General features: G+C 47.1%; 1 long non-coding RNA gene across 1 annotated transcript; it reads right to left on the minus strand.

Annotated features, from left to right (window-relative positions):
• Positions 1–1,723: 1,723 nt before the first annotated feature.
• LOC123282320 (uncharacterized) lies at positions 1,724–9,291 on the minus strand. Its single transcript, XR_006522391.2, has 4 exons — positions 9,151–9,291; positions 3,492–3,615; positions 2,797–2,934; positions 1,724–2,647 (listed from the first exon to the last, which is right to left on the minus strand). It is a non-coding gene; the product is annotated as an uncharacterized lncRNA (long non-coding RNA).
• Positions 9,292–17,931: the final 8,640 nt, after the last annotated feature.

Consider the following 17,931-nt stretch of genomic DNA (forward strand, 5'->3'; position numbering starts at 1 on the left):
CAAAAGAACTTCTTTCAAAATTGAGATTAATCCTCTTAAACCTTGCCCTTGCATTATCAACTAAACTTATATAATACCCTAAATCCTTTGTTGTCATTTCAACAATCTTCACAGCATCTTCACCAGGAGTAGGTTCCATCTCAAGAAACCACTTTCTTTGCTCATCCATAAGAAGCAACTCCTCATCCATTAAAGTTTTACCATGGGATTGCAGCAATTCAGTGACATCTTCAAGCTCCATTTCTAATTCTCTTTCTGTTGTTCTTTCCACCCATTCCTCAGTTACTTCCTCCACTGAAGTCTTGAACCCCTCAAAGTCATCCATGAGGGTTGGAACCAACTTCTTCCAAACTCCTGTTAGTGTTGATATTTTGACCTCTTCCCATGAATCATGAATGTTCTTAATGGCATGTAGAATGGTGAATCTTTTCCAGAAGGTTTTCAGTTGACTTTGCCTAGATCCATCAGAAAAATCATTATCTATGGCAGCTATAATCTTATGAAATGTATTTCTTAAATAATAAGATTTGAAAGGGAAAATTACTCCTTGATCCCTGGGCTGCAGAATGGATGCTGTGTTAGCAGCCACGAAAATGACATTAATCTCATTGTACATCTCCATCAGAGCTTTTGAGTAACCAGACACATTGTCAATAAGCAGCAATATTTTGGAAGGAATCTTTTTTTCTGAGCAGTAAATCTCAACATTGGGCTTACAATATTCCTTAAACCATGTTGTAAACAGATGTGCTATCATCCAGTCTTTGTTGTATTTATAGAACACAGGCAGAGTAGATTTAGAATAATTCTTAAGGGCCCTAGGATTTTTGAAATGGTAAATGAGCATTGGCTTCAACTTAAAGTCACCAGCTACATTAGCCCTTGACAAGAAAGTCAGCCTGTCCTTAGAAGCTTTGAAGCCAGGCATTGATTTCTCCTCTCTAGCTATGACAGTTCTGGATGGTATCTTCTTCCAATACAAGGCTATTTCATCTGCCTGGGAAATCTGTTGTTTAGTGCAGCCATGTTCATTAGTGATCTCAGCTAGATCTTCTGGAGAACTTGCTGCAGCTCCTCCATCGGCACTTGCTGCTTCATCTGCACTTTACGTTATGGAGACGCTTCTTTCCTGAAACCTCATGAACCAACCTCTGCCAGCTTCAGACTTTTCTTCTACAGCTTCCTCAACTCTCTCAGCCTTCATAGAATTGGGGAGAGTTAGGGCCTTTCTCTGTAGTAGGCTTCGGTTTAAGGGAATGTCGTGGCTGCTTTGCTCTTCTATCCAGACCACTAAAACTTTCTCCATATCAGCAACAAGGCTGTTTCACTTTCTTATCATTCGTGTGTTCACCAGGGTAGCACTTTTAATTTCCTTCAAGAACTTTTCCTTTGCATTCACATCTTAGCTAATTGTTTGGCACAGGAGGTCTAGCTTTCAGCCTTTCTTGGCTTTTGACATGCCTTCCCCTCTAAGCTTAATCATTTCTAGATTTTGATTTAGAGTGCGAGATGTGTGGCTTCTCCTTTCACTTGAACACTTAGAGGCAACTGTAAGGTTATTGTGCGTCAGGGAAAAGCAAAGTCTCAGGAGAGGGAGAGAGACAGAGAAACAGCTGGTCAGCAGAACAGTCAGCACACACACATTTATGGATTAAGTCCACCATCTCATATGGGCACAGTTCATGGCACCTGAGAAACAATGATAAGAGTAACACCAGAGATCACTGATCACAGATCACCATAACAAGTATAATAATAATGAAAAAGTTTGAAATATTGTGAGAATTAACAAAATGTGACACAGAGACATGAAGTGAGCAAATGCTGTCGGAAAAATGGTGCTGAGAGACTCGCTCGATGCAGGGTTGCCACAAACCTTCAATTTGTAAAAAACATGACATCTGCAAAGTGCGATGAAATGAAGTATGTCTTATTGGGTACTGTGGTGATTTTAACATACATCTACGAATTCTTTGATGCTCTTCTTTTCAAGAATTGGAACTTAATTCCTGCCCCTTTGAAAGTGGGTCAGACTCAAATTAGTGACTCACTTCTAATCCAGAGAATAAAGCAGAAATGATGGTGTATGATTTCCGGGGCTGGGTCATAAAAGGCACAGTGGTTTCCTCCTTCCTCATTCTCTCTTGACTCTCACGCCGGGGGAAGTGAGCTGACGTGTGGTGAGCGGCCCTACGGCAAGGCCCACATTCTGAGGAACCAAGGCCTCTAGCCAACAGCCATGTGCATGAGCCATCTTGGAAGTGGATCCCCCAGCCACAATCAAGCTTTCAGATGATGGTCCCTGGCCAACATGTTGACTGAAACCTCATGAGAGACCCTGAGCCAGAATCATCCAGCTAAGCCATTCCCAGATTCTTGACCTCCAGAAACATGGCGAGGTAACGAATGGCTGAGACTGTAAGCCACCAGGTTTGGGAATCATTTGTTATTTAGTGATAGGTGACTGATAGAGATGCATAAATGAATAGGTAGAAAGTGTGTTGTGTATGTATGTGCCATAGGAATGTCAACAGCCAGACATCTTTCTTTTTTCTTTCAAATTCTCCAGTTTATTCTTTATTCGATTGTGTCATTATTTTATTTATTCCATATTTGATTGAAGTCCATGCACCATTTTGTGCCAGAACTGTCAAAAGTGAAAATAAAAATGTAATGAAATATGATGCAATCTGATTAATATCAAGTTAGAGATATGGAAAACCTAGCTAACTGGAGGAAACACCCTGAAAAATCACACTGACAGGAGATAAAATACTCTTCCGTCGTTGTACTCACCCATGAGCTGCCAGTCCTCTTTCCCTTCTCCTTATAAGGAGTAAAGGTGCTTCTTGTTCCTTTCATTTTGCTCAGGAAAAAAAAAGCAAGCTGTAGATTTTTAGCAGCAGCCACCAGCTGTAGAGTAAGCCATGTTATCTATGAGAAACAGGAACATTTCAATCAGGGCTAAGATGATTTCTTTAAGGATAAGGGGCCAAATATATCTCAAATGGAATTTTCCAGGAAAGGAACATATTGTGAGTCCAGCTCCTAAGTCAGCTCATTGTCTGGTAGACTAAGAGCCAGGGTTACCAGTTGTGTCTTTGTCAGACTGGCTTGGCTAGTTTGGTGGGTTTCAATATGGTGTAAATAAAGTTTAGTCATTGCAGTAGTATAGGTAACACCGACTGCTTCAACAACAAAAAATTAACACCAAGGGGCTGGCCCTGTGGCCGAGTGGTTAAGTTCGCGAACTCCGCTGCAGTTGGCCCAGTGTTTCGTTGGTTCGAGTCCTGGGCACAGACATGGCACTGCTCGTCGGGCCACACTGGGGCGGCATCCCACATGCCACAACTAGAAGGACCCACAGTGAAAACTATACAACTAGGTACCGGGGGGCTTTGGGGAGAAAAAGGAAAAAAGTAAAATCTTTAAAAAAAAAATTAACACCGAAATGTGTAAAGGCTCAAACATCATAGAAATTTATTTCTTACATTCATGACACACATGTTCCTGATCAGCAGGAGGCTCTCTTCTGAGCCAGGGACCCAGCCCCTTCCATCTTGTGGCCCCACCATCTGCAGCATTTGACTTCCAGTTTACTGTCCTCGTCTGCATCTAGACAACAGATGGAGAGAGTACACAAAGAGCGTCATGTCAGAGAACATGTGGGCCCTGCCTTGAAGTTGCACACATCACTTCTGCTTACTGACAAATAAAAATGGCAAGCAATAGGATATATTGGAGTACATGAGGAAGCCATTTTGTGTAAACCTAATTCGGCCTTTGTTTTTCCAAAAGAGCCTGACATGGCCGTTGAGCATGCATTGTATATCTGCTTAAGCATTTGCTGTGTCCCAAAGACAAGAAGAAAGGCCCTTAAGATAAAGGTGCAACTTCCCCCCACATGGCATTTCCTTAAGGATAAGCATCTCTCCCTAGGCTAGGAACTGATTGCTATGCTCACCTGTGACCACCCAGCTCGAGACAACAGACCTGCCACCCTGCCGTGTCCACCAGGACACCAGACCTACTACCTGCTGTGTCCGTCCATCGCTGTTCCGACAGAGCAGTCTCATGACTATTAGAAAAGGGACATTTCAATCATATGTGAAACACACTCTTTGACGGTATATAACCACTCTGTACACCCCACTTCTTTGGTACACCCTGGGCCATGGTCCTCACATCTTGGCTCAGAATAAACTCACCCAAATTTTCAGTTATAGATTGGTTATGGATTATTTTTGTCAACATTACATTTTATTGGCTAAAACTCAGTTTTGTCGCCTCCTGACCACAAGGAGGGCTGGTATGCCCAGGAAGAAGGAGAGACAGATTCCTGAACGACCAGCCAGTGTCTGTCACAGTAATGGCATCACTTACCTCCTTACAGCCACAGATCACCTCCTCAGCCGACTCTTTCCTGGGTCCACCCTCACCCTTACCAGCACTCCCAACCCAACACAGATTAAAACTCCTTCCTTTATGCTTCCAGAGAACCATGCATCTGTCTCCATTGTATTAATTACTGCCCAGTTATCACCATTTACGGATCTGTCCTTCCACTTCTCCATTAGCATCTGGAGAGCAGAGAGCATGTCTTCTTGTTGGCGTATCCACAGTATCTTGGCAAAGAGTAGAGACTCATTCTGAGCAACAAATGGACAGACTGAATGATGAATAAAATGTCACTTGTAATAAGACCAGGTAAGAGAATAGGGATAGCCGTGTGCCATGACCACTCTTTAACAGAACATGGAAAGGAAATATAGGAAATAGCTCAGCCATGCCATGTTTATAAACGGCAGCTTTTCCTGTTCTGTAATCTCTCTGTGGAGTACTTACAAGTGCCAAGAAGAGGACAAGAATTCTAGTGTTTATTAAAGTCTGATAATGGACAATGGGAAATCTCACTCCAGCTCTCATGTTTTAAAAGGGTCCAGTATTTATCGCCAGAGGCCATGACAGGGAGAAAACAGGACCCAGATGGAAAAATCACAGGAAGTGGACTCTGACACAATTCGAGAAAGGAAAGGACAGGGACATGGACGTCAGGAGCTCTGAAGTTCCAGCATTGATTCTGCCCTTGACTAGTGCAATGTCCTTGGATAAATTTTTTAATCTTCCCCTGCCTTAGATTTCTTGCCTGTGAACTAGTGAGATTGAACTAATTGGTCACTCCTATCTCAAATTCTCAGATTCTTTGAACTAGAGCTTTCCAACAAGCTGCTCTGTGAGGTAGTTAGCTCCCCATCACTGAAAATATTTGAACAAAGATGATATGACCTTAATAATAACAATTTCTCGAGTGTGTACTATATTCCTGGTAGAGTGCTAAGTGCTTCTTTGCATATTTCCTCTTAAGAAAACTATGAGGCAGGTATTAACATTATCCCCATTTTCTAGAGAAGGAAGTTGATGCTTACAGAAGTTAAATAACTTCCTCAAAGTCGTCCTGCTGCCAAGAGGCAAGCCCTCCAGCTCTGTGTGCTGGATTTCCAGGCTAGGGTTAGAAATCAACCGGATGGTCTTGTGGGGATGCTCCCTACTTAAACATTTTATACAGTAAGAGCTTGAGCGATCGGCCTGGAAAGAAGAGTGAAATCCCTTCCTACACTCACCCCTCCTACATTTTTAGCATCTCAGAGTTTATAATTGCACTTCCCTTATTAGGTAGGGCTGTCGTGGGTCTAGGAAAGCTTTCTGAGCCAGGAAGAGGCGTCGTTCCGTCTCTCGACCAAAGTAAACCACAAGAGCTTTGCAAAGACCTTTGCTCAGTGACAGTGTGTGGAGCAACCAAGGCTCAATTCAGCCGATGTAAAGCGAATAGGAGACTTGAGATGGCTCTATCTCCGTGGTTCGCTTTTTTGTTTTTTCGCTTGTTTTTTAATTTTAATAAAATTGCCGTTTGAGGGTGCTGCAGAAAGGCAACATAGCAGCATAACCCAGAAGCATCCTTGGTCCTGTGGCTCTAAGGGTCCCAGGCACACATAAGCAATGGCTCTTAAAGGAGGGCACAGCACGGGCTTGTGAGGAGCCCAGGTTCTGGAGCTGGACTGCCTGGGCTCTCGTCTCAACCGTGTGCTCTGGGGCAAGTGATCTCTCCTCTAGGTGCCTCAACTCCCTCACCCGCACAGTGAGAAAAATGACAAGACCTGCCTCACGGGGGTCGCTATGAGGATGGCATGAGTTAAAACACGGGGGGAGCTGACCACAGTGGCTGCACTTACTGGAGCCATTCCTTTCAAGTTCAAGTTGGGGATAGGTATTTTATTCTTTTTTCACAATTTGGGGCCAAGGATTCAGGAAAAAGATTCACCTCAAAGTCATAAAGAAAAAGAGTGACATAAATGGGCAGGCAAGAACTAACTCAGCAGCACAGAACTGATCCCAGAAACCCTGATTATTCCAGAGTCATCTGAAGGCTGCTTCAGACTGGCTGGTCCTGCCCCTGACGGAGCCCTGACACCAGGAAGCCCATTCGAAACAGCCTCCACCTTGTGAAACAGTTTACAACTCAGCAGAGAGTGCTATGTTTTTTAAAAATTCGTCCAACTGGATATACAGCATTACAGGTGAAACTCTTTTCATCGCCTTATGCAACTGCGAGGAAGCCTGGGGATGTATTTATAAACCCAGGGTTGACAGGCACATGACTATAAAGTAACGTCAGGCACTACCTGTATATATCAATGGAAGCGGGTTTCCAGGGACAGACAGAGAAGGTTCCCAGAGGGAGCTGGCCCACTTTATTATTTTTATGTGGGTTCCGAAGTTATTTCTTTCTCAGATATGGTGTAAAATGATGCTTTATTCCGTCAACCATAACCCAGGCACACAGTCATCCCATTTCCCAAAGCAATACCAGCAAATAAACCTTTAGGTAGCAAAAAGAAATGCATTCTCTTCTCCCCCAGCCTTCTCTGCAGAGCAGAATTAGCAGGTTTCCCAAGTAGGCTCTGCTCTCCGGGATCGCATCCTCAGTCCCCAGGGGAACACAAGGAGATCAACTCCCCCAGATATTTCAAAGCTGGGGGCCTTTTCTTCATTAAAATGTAATAAGAGGCCTCAATAAAGGCTGCACTGACATGACATCAAACTACTCAAATCCTGGATGACTCAGTGGAGATGATTATTTTGTGTGATGCAAACGAAACGTCTCGATGGCTGACAATTACCCAAATGTCAATCTGTGTGCTTGCGATGTCACAGATACAAAGTCTAACTCCGTTACATTTAAGCCAGAGTAATAGTTCGTTTCTGAGCAATGCTGTTCAAGCAGGCAGAGCCCCTGAGGGTAGCCTGATCTCGTGCCCTTAGTCGAGGGGACAGAGCTGCAATGACCTGACATTTCTGGAAACTTCCTTGTGGCCTGGTCTTATTGGAAATTTTTCCATTAGTTTTATAAAATCCATTTGATTCTATTGATTAAAAACAAAAGAAGTCACATGATGGGTTAAAGACAACAAATTATTTCCCAAATGGGCAGTGTAGGTCAGAACCAGAAGCAATCATGGAATTTTAATTCCTTGCTCATCTCATTACCCAACCAAAAACAGAACAAAAAAATAACATTGCTGTCCCACGTCATGCACTGTGCTCACACAGGGATGCACAGAAGTTTAACATAGGCCGCCTGCGTGGGATCTCTTCACTGAATGGGACACTCAGACATCTGAGTCTGACGGGCCTCCTGTTAATGCACTTTAAATGACTGAATCAATCATCCGATGTGTTGCTTTCTGTAAGATTCCAAGATACTCCTTGAAACACCATTAAAAAATTCATATTTGTACCCCCCAGATGTGACCCTCTTTCACAACCATATTGGTTCTCTGGCAAGAGGACCACAGGCAGCTCTGTAAGATGTTCCTCGTTGATATTCTCGCATTTTTCAGTAGCTAGAGAGATGTGGCTAAAAGGCAAAGCTGTGGCCCTATACCCAAGATCTGAGCGCTCTCCAAGGCCACTGCTGGCGGGCTCCTGGGCACAATCTGAGATGCCTCCAGCGTAGGCCGGCCAGCAGAACTGAGAGCCTCACCCCTCCCGGCCGCGCATGCTCTGACCCTGCTGAAATGGTCCTTCAGCTGAAGCTGGCTGCTCCCGCCCAGGGAAGACTAGGGAAATCCCCAGATTTTAGAGCTAAAAGTCCCATTCTCTCAATGTTCCTGCTGTCCTCATTGGACAAGTCCCTGGGCAAAATCTCCTGGACCCTGAGAGTTCGGATCCAGCCTCCATCACCTCCCCCATGTCCTCCTTCCCGGAGTGAGAGCGGAAAACCTGTCCGCTGTGGGTGACCAGTCTCTTTAGGGCCTAAAGTTGAAGGAGAAGCATCCATATTTTGCCTTCTTCACTGTCAGCCTGACGCACCGGTTACTTGAAACAATCCAGCTTCAAGCGCCAGCAGCCCTTCCTTCTTGGAGGCCCTGGAAACAAGCCGACTCGGGAGGGCGGCTCCGCAGCCGCGGGTGGAGGGGGCTTGAGGCCCACCCGGGACCCTCGGCGCGGCTGCCACCCCCGCGTCAGCTCCGCCCGGGCCAGGCCAGGGGGCCCGGGGACTCAGCCTGTCCCCTGGCTGTCCCGTGCACGAAGCCTGACCCTCAGGGTTGGCGCCTAATTAGCGTTTGCGAGCTCTGTTGTCCAGTTGCATGTGCCCTGTGGGAATGTCGTCCGGCCAGCAGGCGTGTTCTCGGGGCATCTGTCCGAGCCCAGGTAGAGGGGACGGGGCAGCCGCCGAGCTCGGCCCGGGCTGGGCCACGACACCGGCCGACCCGGCTGCGACTCGCTCCTGAGCCGACACGGCGCAGCGCGCTTCGGCCGCTCCAGCCCCGGCTGTGGCCCGAACACGAAGGCTCGCCCCGGCCAGTGCTCCTGGGGACCCCCTTCCGTTCTGTCCGCCTCCAGGGTCAGCCCTTGGCCAGCTCCGGCCGTGCCGCCCCCGCAGCGCTGGGATGGACTCGCCCGCGCTCGCTCCCGCGGGGAACAAAGTGGGGCCTCTCCCCCCGGCTCCCCGGGTCAGCCTCCCCCACCGGCGTCAGCCTCCCCTCTGGAGATCAGCCTCCTCTCTGGCAGTCAGCCTCCCCCCTGCCGCTCAGCCCCGGGCTGCAGGCCTGCCTCAGGCCAGCGACTGCCAGAGCAGAGGGTACTCACCCGACAGAGCAAAGGGGCCTTAATAAGAGTCTCCCACACCCTCCATCCTCCATCACGTCTGAACTCAGCTGGTCATCTTGCACCCTGGACTTCAAAACAAACTTCTGTTTTGCTTCTGGGTTTGGATCTGGGTAATAAGGAAAGGTTGTTAGAGGAACCAGCTGTTGAAACAGCTGAGCACTCAAACGGGCGTGGCTGACAGGACCGAGTGGGGTAGGGCACTAGGCGGGTCAGGGGAGAGAGAGGGACTTCCCAGGCCGGCGCCTGTCCCAGATGCCGGAGCTGCCTGCAGTGTCGGAATAGGAGCCGGAATGCCGCGGGCCTGAGTGGCAACAGGCTCAGTGAGCAGTCCAGGCACTGTTCGCAGAGGGATAAATGAATATTTGCTCCCTAGGGTTACCTAGCATCCATTTACTCTACTTTAGAGAAAGCAACCAATTTTCATCTGGAAAATGCATCACCACCGCGCCCACCTCAGTCTAGATGTTTTTGAAAGCTAACTATCATCACATTCTGGTCTCTCGGAGCCGCTCATCTCCTGAGCTCTCTGACTGGATCAGAGATGCACAGGTGACTCCATCAGAGCCAGAGAGAGTCCATAAGACTTTGATGACTTCTGGACTTGAATCCTCTACCAAACTTGAATCTGATAGGGTATAAGATCCAGAGCCCCTGTAGCCATTCTGTGACCACAGGGAGAATGGAACAAACGTGGAGGAGAGTGCAGCCAAAGGAGGAGATGGAGAGAAACTGCTTCCTGGTAACAGAATGTGTGCCCCTGGATCAAGCCATGCCTGAAAGCAGTATATTCCTGAACTTCTACAATAAACTCTCTTTTTGCTTAGATCATTTTGGATTGGGTTTTAGTTCACTTGTAAGTAAAAGTGCACTGATGATACAAAGGAGTACAAGATGACTATCCGAGATCTAGAAATAGTGAGTATACAGTACCAGAGTCCAGGCCAGCTAAGGAAGCAAGAGGAGAAACCGAGAACTAAGGAGTTAAAAAAAATCTTCCCTAGAACAAAAACTTTAAGCTTTGCTAACTGCAGCCGTGCATGTTCAACACAATCAACTGTTGTTTAAAACTAACCAGGTCTTTCCGTCCCTCCTAAGTATACGAGTGAGCTGTCTTTAATTAACGTTTGTGTGGTCAGCCGAATTCTAAGATGACCCTAATTATCCCCACCCTGAAGTAATCCCCTCCCTTCTGAGTGTGGGTGGAACCTGTGTGTCAATCCCAGGATTATGTTATGGCAAAACATACGGCAAGAGATTCTCCTGACCTAATCATGAGTCCTTTAAACCTGGGCCTGGAGGTCAGAGATGAGGAAGTCAGGGATGGGAAGCCTGAGAGAAACCCAGTGCAAGAGAAATTCTCCTGCTGGCTTTGACGATGGATGAGACCCTGTGGCAAGAGCCTGAGAGTGGCGTCTGGGAGCTGAGAGCAACCCCCAACTAGCCAGCAGGAAGAGCAGAACCTCAGTCCTACAACCGCAGGAGGTGAGTTCTACCAACAACACAGAAAATGAGCTTGGGAGAGGGCCTGGCACCCCGGGAGAGAAGGCAGCCCCAACTAACACCTGATTTTAGCCCTGTGAGATCGGAGCAGGGACTCCAGCCACACTGTGCCCAAGCTTCTGACCTACAGAAGCGGTGAGATAGTAAACGAGTGTTGTTTTAAGCCACTACCTTTGTGGTAATTTGTTATGCAGCAATAGACGACTAATTCAACCTGAGAGATCTGAGCACCTGCTGGTTATTAAACTTCCTCTTACAAGGGATAAAAGGATTTTTTTTTAATATTTCTGCCCTGCCTTCTATTAGCATCTAGTGATGGATGGACACACACACACACACAAGCCTAAAGAAGCCAGACCGTGCAGAATGCTCTAAACAAGGCTCAAGCTTGCCGATTCTCAGGGAACAAGCGCTGCTTGGGGAGGTCCCCTGTGAGCAGGAGAACCGTGAAGGGCACCTGGAGGAGGCGGGGACTTGGGCAGTTGTGATGGGCGCTCTGGGGATGTCGGACACGCACAGCCCTCCCCCAGAGGGAACAGGCCTGGAACAGGGACAACTCAGAGTGTTTTCAGGAAACAACAATTAGACCCAACTTGCTGAAGCCCAAGGTAGGTGGTGGGTAAGTGGAAATCACACCAGAACAGTAGGATGGGATCGAACTGGGGAGAGTGTCGGACCGTTGAGCAACGAGTCTGGATGTGGCCCCAGCCGCAGGAAGTCATGGGATCACTCCCAGAGTGGCTTTGTGGAGGTGAGACCTAGGAAGACTGCAGCCAAGCAGGTGTTGGGGAGGCACTCCGGAATCGAGGTGCGTGGCAGACCGACTCCTGAATAGCCTTCTTGTTGGTTTGCCTCTGGGATTTTCTTTGCCTGAGGAAGTGGGGGCGTGCTGCGTGAGACAGTTGTGTGCACCTGTGCTCCTTCCCCACCTGACTCCCCACCGTCACGGATTTGTCTGCCATCGAGTGAGGTCCCCAGAAGAAACGTCCTGTTTGTCCTTACCCCAGTCCTCGCAGGGCCCGTCCCTCCTCCCCCGCAGGTAGAGCCATCCCAGGCGCAGCACTCTTTGCTTACTGCCCCTCAGGACTAATGAGTCCAGGTGAGGAGCATCGCTCCGTCCTGCCACCGCCAGTCCAAGGGACATGTACCCACCTGGCCAGCACAACCCTTGTGACACTCTCTTTCCTCTCCTTTCTCCCCATTCCCATGGGCCCCCGATTTGCTAAATGGGAAGAACCCTTTCTCAGGCTCGACAGATCCTTTAAACTGTGCAATTGCTCTTTCTGCAGGCCAGGCTCAGCCAGAGGACCTTTATGTCTGGGCCAAAGCACACGTAGTAACTTTTAAAGGGTTGCTACTGCTTTGACTATTCCATCTGTCTCATGCCAGACCATCGATAACAGCACATCAGAGTCCACATACAAAGGGGGAAGCCACCTTGAGGATTTATAGCTAACATCGGGTAGTTCCAGAGCTGAGAGAACCAACGTAGTGGGATTCACGATTTGGAGTTGGCTCTTTGAAAGAGAAATTTGATGCAAAATCTCTAATTTGTTGATCCTAAAGGACTAGCTTGGCAAGCTACCCACTTACATAGTTGGAGCGACATTTGTCACTGGTCTGCTCTCTACTCTCACAGTGGCGTGCAGTCCTCAGCACACACACTGTTCCACCTCTTCCAGCGGGGTGATCCGGGGCATTTTGCTTATCCTTTCTGAGCCTCAGTTTCCTCCTCTGTAAAATGAGAACAAGAGCATGATCCAGAGTCTGGATGCCTCATGCTGTGCCACAGAGGTTGGTGCTGTCCTCTAAGAATGCCATGCTATTGACCCATCATGATAAGTGTCAACGCAAGATAACCAATGACCATTCTATAGATAAGAGGGATAGTGAGTGTTACTTGAGCTAGGGTGAGGATTATAACCTAGGAAGGCAGTTTCTCCTGTCTACTCAACACAAGGCTGACATCAGGGAAGCCATATTGTAGAAAAGAAGCCATGCTGTAACTTTGAATGACCCCTGATTAACTAGCCCAACTGGATATGCACCTCCAGGAGATCCACCTGCTCTGTAGATTTTAAGGCCCCTGCTTGTGCATATACCTCCCAGCTGCGGTAAGTTGATAACTTTGTTCTTTTGAGTTCCTTAGGAATGCGATGACCCCCGGGGCAGAGTCTATGCCGAGAGCCATCATCAATGACACTGAAAGATCTGTGTGGTGACTCCCAGTGTGTAACACCAGACAGTCGACCTTCCTAACCCTTCCCTATATCCCACTGGCCTATGTAACTGCTTCGAGATTCTGTGCCTCCCTCAAGATGGTTCTTTAGGGCACTAGTCCACCATCTCCCGATTTGCTAGCTTATGGCTTAATAAATGCCCTTTCTCTGCCACCATCTTGCCTCTTGACGATTGGCTTTTGTCTTGTGGCCAGCAGACCATGCTCTTGGCGTGGTAACATTTCAACAAGGAAAGCATTCCGGAGAAGCGTGGTTTTCAGTATAGTCTTGTACATTTTTAGAACAGACAACATACATGAAACACACCCAGGATACATATTCGCCAAAGTTTCAAAGAGGTATTCCATTGCAAATTAGTAGGAAAATATGACCCTGAGGTCGGGACAGGAACTAATACAGGTGTCACCTGTAGGGCATTCCTCGTACTGGCCTAGGAGGGGAAGCATGCATTCTTTGCTTTAATAGTTAAAGCAGATGTACAATGTATGTTTGATAGGCCATGAGTCAGACCTTTTACTTCAAGCCTAATCAGTTTTGAACCTGAATAGTTACCCCATATACCTCAATGTGTGAAAATCTCTTGTCATAAGGCATGTGTTCATTACACAGAAGCACAGGCATATACTGCTGCGTGCCTGACCCCTTAGCGTGTGTTTCCATCTACGGTCATGGATTGGTGAGACCAATCCTCACTCTCACGACTCTTAGGACGATAGCTCATTGGAATCACCTGGAGAGATCTTTTAAATTACTGATGCCTTGCCTCACCCACCTCTCAACATTTTGATTTCATTGGTCTGGGGTGCAGCCTGGGCAATGGTCTTCCAGATGATTCCACCGTGCAGGCACATGTGCGAGTACCCTGAGCCGGGGTTTGCAGGGCTGTCAGGGTTTGAGGCAGGCAGCACAGTGGTAAGTGGCCTTGCCGAATCCACGCTCTCAGCCCCATCAGCACCGTTGTCACCAGCAGCACACAAGGGGGAGGAGCTGGGTCAGGTGATGCCACTGGGAGGCCTGAGGGAATTAAGAAACAGGAACCCAGCCCAGAAGGTGGGCTCCAGCGTCCAAGATGCCAGCACACAGGCCAGAGCCTCAGCAGCCCAGACCTCTCCCCTGCTAAAGTTAAATACAAAATGGAGACCAGACTTGAGAAGTCCCTGAGCGGACAAACCATTTAAGCCGTGAAAGCAAAAATAAGTCTAGCTTATTTCAGGAGCGTAAGTGAAACTGAGGTTATTTCTTGTAAATGCCTCTGATAATCATGAAAGAAACTTAAGTCATCTTCTTAAAACTGGTCTGAGATAACCACTTTGAACGAGTCCCCTGCTGTCCGGAAACCCCCGTTGGAACAGCCAATCCGTGTAACGATTAAACAACTTCTTCGTTTCCACGTTATAAGCCTCCTGATGCCTCACGGCCTGAGCTTCATCCGAGTTTTCAATCTGAAATCTCCCAGGTTGCGAACTGTTCTTATATGCATAATAAACTCTTACTAAATACTATTTACTGATCTAGAGGTTTTAATTTTGCTATTTCTGGATTTTTGACACCCCAAAGAAGTGAGAGGCCAGGGCTATCCCGGTGGGCGGGCGAGGCCCCTGGAGGCTCACTGTCCATCTCATCCTTCTTTCCCTCCCCCTGCAGAACAGCCACCACTGAGTGCCCCAGGCCTGTGGTCGGCAGCCCTGGCTTCTCACCCTCCTTTGCCCTCAGAATAGGTTTGGGGAATTCCTGGAAGGGGTTAAAGTACAAAGTTGATATTTAGAGGTCCCATTTACGAAACAACAAACCAAAAAAAATTCTCGACAATTTTAAAAAGAAAAAAGCGGGTGCTTTCCAGACAGAGCCTCCAAAGGGTCAGGTCCCGATGGTGTCTGGAAGCCTGTCTTTTCTGACATGGTTCGTCTCAGGGACTTTGTCTTCTTTGAAGATGCATTGCAACCAGAAGTCCTGCGAACAGGTGAGGCAGCAACCAAACTTTGGGCTAATTATTCAGGCTTGGCACTTGACGGAACTGCAGTCATGCCCTCTCCACGACACTCCTGCCTCAATAATATAAATGCTGATTTCTTAGCACGAATTTTAATTCAGCCACTGATCATGCAATGATTGTTACCGATTCTCACCACGGTGAGTGAAACTGTGAGACTCTGCGTCTCTCCTAGGTGCCTCGCTGTGAGGGGAGGGGCCCGCCGTGACTCCCCAGGCGAGGCCCCTGCTCCTCTTCCAGGGCCAAAGAAGCAATGTCGCCCACCGCCTTTGGGACACGTGACTAAGCTTTTGGCTGCCGGCAGCACCGTTGCTGCCAGCTGCCTTGTCTGCCACCGTGTCCGTTCTCTCTGCCAGAAGCCCTGAGACAAAGGGACTGCAGATGTTTCCGTCCAGCCCTCCCCGTCCCCCAGGCCAGAATAACACTCCGCGTGAGGATGGGGATGCAGTGCACAGCTGACGGGCATGAAACAAGGAAGACGAAAGCTGCGTTTTCTTCCTAGCTCTTGCTGCCACAGATGTACTTTTAAAATTATTTTCTGTGCCCCTCCCATGGGAATGTAAGCTCCCTAAGAGCGAGGACTTTATTGCGTATCCCAAGAACCTAGCACAGTGCCTGGCCCGTGGCAGGACTCAGTAAATGAGGGAGGGAAGAAAGGGCAAGCCGCGTGGACTATGAACTTAGATTAACTCGGGTTTAAATCCTTTCTGTAACAATGCTGGCTGTGCAAAAAAGCTTGAAAGGGTTGCTCACTTTCTTCAGGTCCCTTTCCTCATCATATTACCATTAACAGGCTGGGGGAAATGTCAGCAATAGTAGGTATAAGGCTGTTAGCACAATCGGGCAATGAAAACACAGGCACTAATTACTCAGATTATTTGTAATATTATTAATAATAATAAGTAAAGTTCTGAATGCTAATAAAGATGCAAGTATTGGCCACTAGTCAGAGCTTATTGGTTAAGGGACATTGCCCGTTTGTCTCTGCCCATTGCGTTAAGGTCCCCTCTTCATCCAGCAATACTCTTTTTCTGTTTTCCCAATTTAGTAAAGAGTTTCATTTTAATTTTTCTAGTCACTCTCATCCTTTCTGCTTTGTCCCCCTGACTGTGGACCCCGTTCTTCCTCAGGACATGGGTCTCTCAGCCGTGGAGCCCACCCACCCCAGATCTGGCCCTGGTCCAGTACGCTCCTGCGTGGGAAGGAGCTTCGAGTCAGCCATGACAGAGAATCACCTGGTTCTACTTTTTTACTTCTGAGCAGGTGGCTGGATACGACAATTCTCAGAGAATTTCCCCAAGCCTGTTTGGTTGAATCATCAAAGTATAATTTTCAAAAGTTAAAACATGATCTTTGTATAAGCACATAGTAAGCGTGTATCAAAGACTTATTTACTTCATAAAAGAGAGAATCAGAGGATGGTAAAGCTGTTTCAGAGGAGAATTTGAAAGATAAAAGTTTAGAGAGACAGTCAGAAACAGCACACCGAAAAAAGTTTGCTAATTTAGAGACCAAATTGGTTAATGTTCTATAGGGCAAATCTTTTTATAGGAAGAAAATCACTTGCATCTGTACCAAAAAAAAATGATCATGTAACTTCACAGAGTCTGGGCCCCAATCATTAGTAACTAGTAAGTTGAACAAAAGTACATTCCTTAGAGAATTAAAAAGTCTTCATGGTCCCACTGAGCAATGTTCCAGTATGACATTCCACAGACATGCAGTCATTCTATTTTTACTTCCAAGTTTCAGACAATTTTTCTTAAGAGTTGACCCCCATAGTAGAAGTCACTGCAGGATGTAATAATGCTATGATGTTCTGGGTGCCTGAAGCTTTCGGACCCTTCTGATTAACACTGCCCAGGCCACACCCCTGCCGCAGAAGAGAGAAGCTGCAGGCAGCTGTTTTCTGAACCACCCAACCCACTGGGATGAGTTCATTAGGCCAGGAATGGGCACCAGGCTCCAGGGCACCCCACCTCAGATGGTCAAGGGTCTATACCACACTCCAGGGCGAACGCTGTGCCCGAGCAGGGACTAAGTGGCCCAAACAGATTGCCACTTTCTGGGGAATTTATATGGAAGTTATGGGGAGAAAGTCCACTAACATTGGAAGGAGGAGAAGCAGGAGCCAGAAGGAGAAGCAAGGTTTGTTGGGGCAGCTGAGATGCAGCCACATGGCATCTGGAGGAGGATCTGGGGACACCTCACTGCAGACACAACTCCTCTCTGACAAGGGAGTTGTTAAGAGACGCAGAGCTACTGTTGTGACACACAATCCCTCTAGCCTTCACGAGCCTGGGCCAGGTGGTGAAAATTACTGCCTTCCTCCTCTCTGTGTGTTCTAAGTATCTTTTAAAAAGGAAAAAAACCCTTATTATTGGAGGTAACCTGAGTGATTCTCTTTTTTCTTCCAGGCAATAGAGCCTGACTCGCATGAAGGACGCATGGCCTGGATTCCACTCCTGCCTTGGGATCCAGACATGGGTCTGTTTCTGAGGACATCAATACGCATTTGTGTTTGGGGTCAGACTGAGGCAGCACCCAGTGTCTTATTCAGAGATTCAAAAGCCAGAACGCCAGCCAAGCTACCTCAAGTAAAAGAAGATCTGTTGCACGGATCCAGGAATCTTGCAGAACACAAGATCTCAGCGCATAGCTTCTCCCTCCGTCTCACCCCCTGGGGTCTTTAATCTCTGGTTTCTGCTTCTTTTTTAAACAATTTTTATTAATAGGTCTTAAGAGAAAAATCATACGATGACTATCTCCATAAATACTGAAAAAACTTTTGAAAAAATTCAACAATCAAGGAAATAGTAATAGTTGGCTACTTCCTTAACAAGATCAAATATACACAAAGTCCTAAATCCAATGTCTTTTTTTAATGTACTAATAGGCATTATGAGTTTTCTTTTTTTTATTTGAGATATAATGGACATGTAACGTTATATTAGTCTTAGGAGTACAGCAATATGATTTGATATATGTATATATTGCGAAATGATTACCACAATAAGTTTAGTTAGCATC

This window comes from Equus asinus, chromosome 30, assembly GCF_041296235.1.
Source record: "Equus asinus isolate D_3611 breed Donkey chromosome 30, EquAss-T2T_v2, whole genome shotgun sequence".
NCBI classification, from domain to species: Eukaryota; Metazoa; Chordata; class Mammalia; order Perissodactyla; family Equidae; genus Equus; species Equus asinus.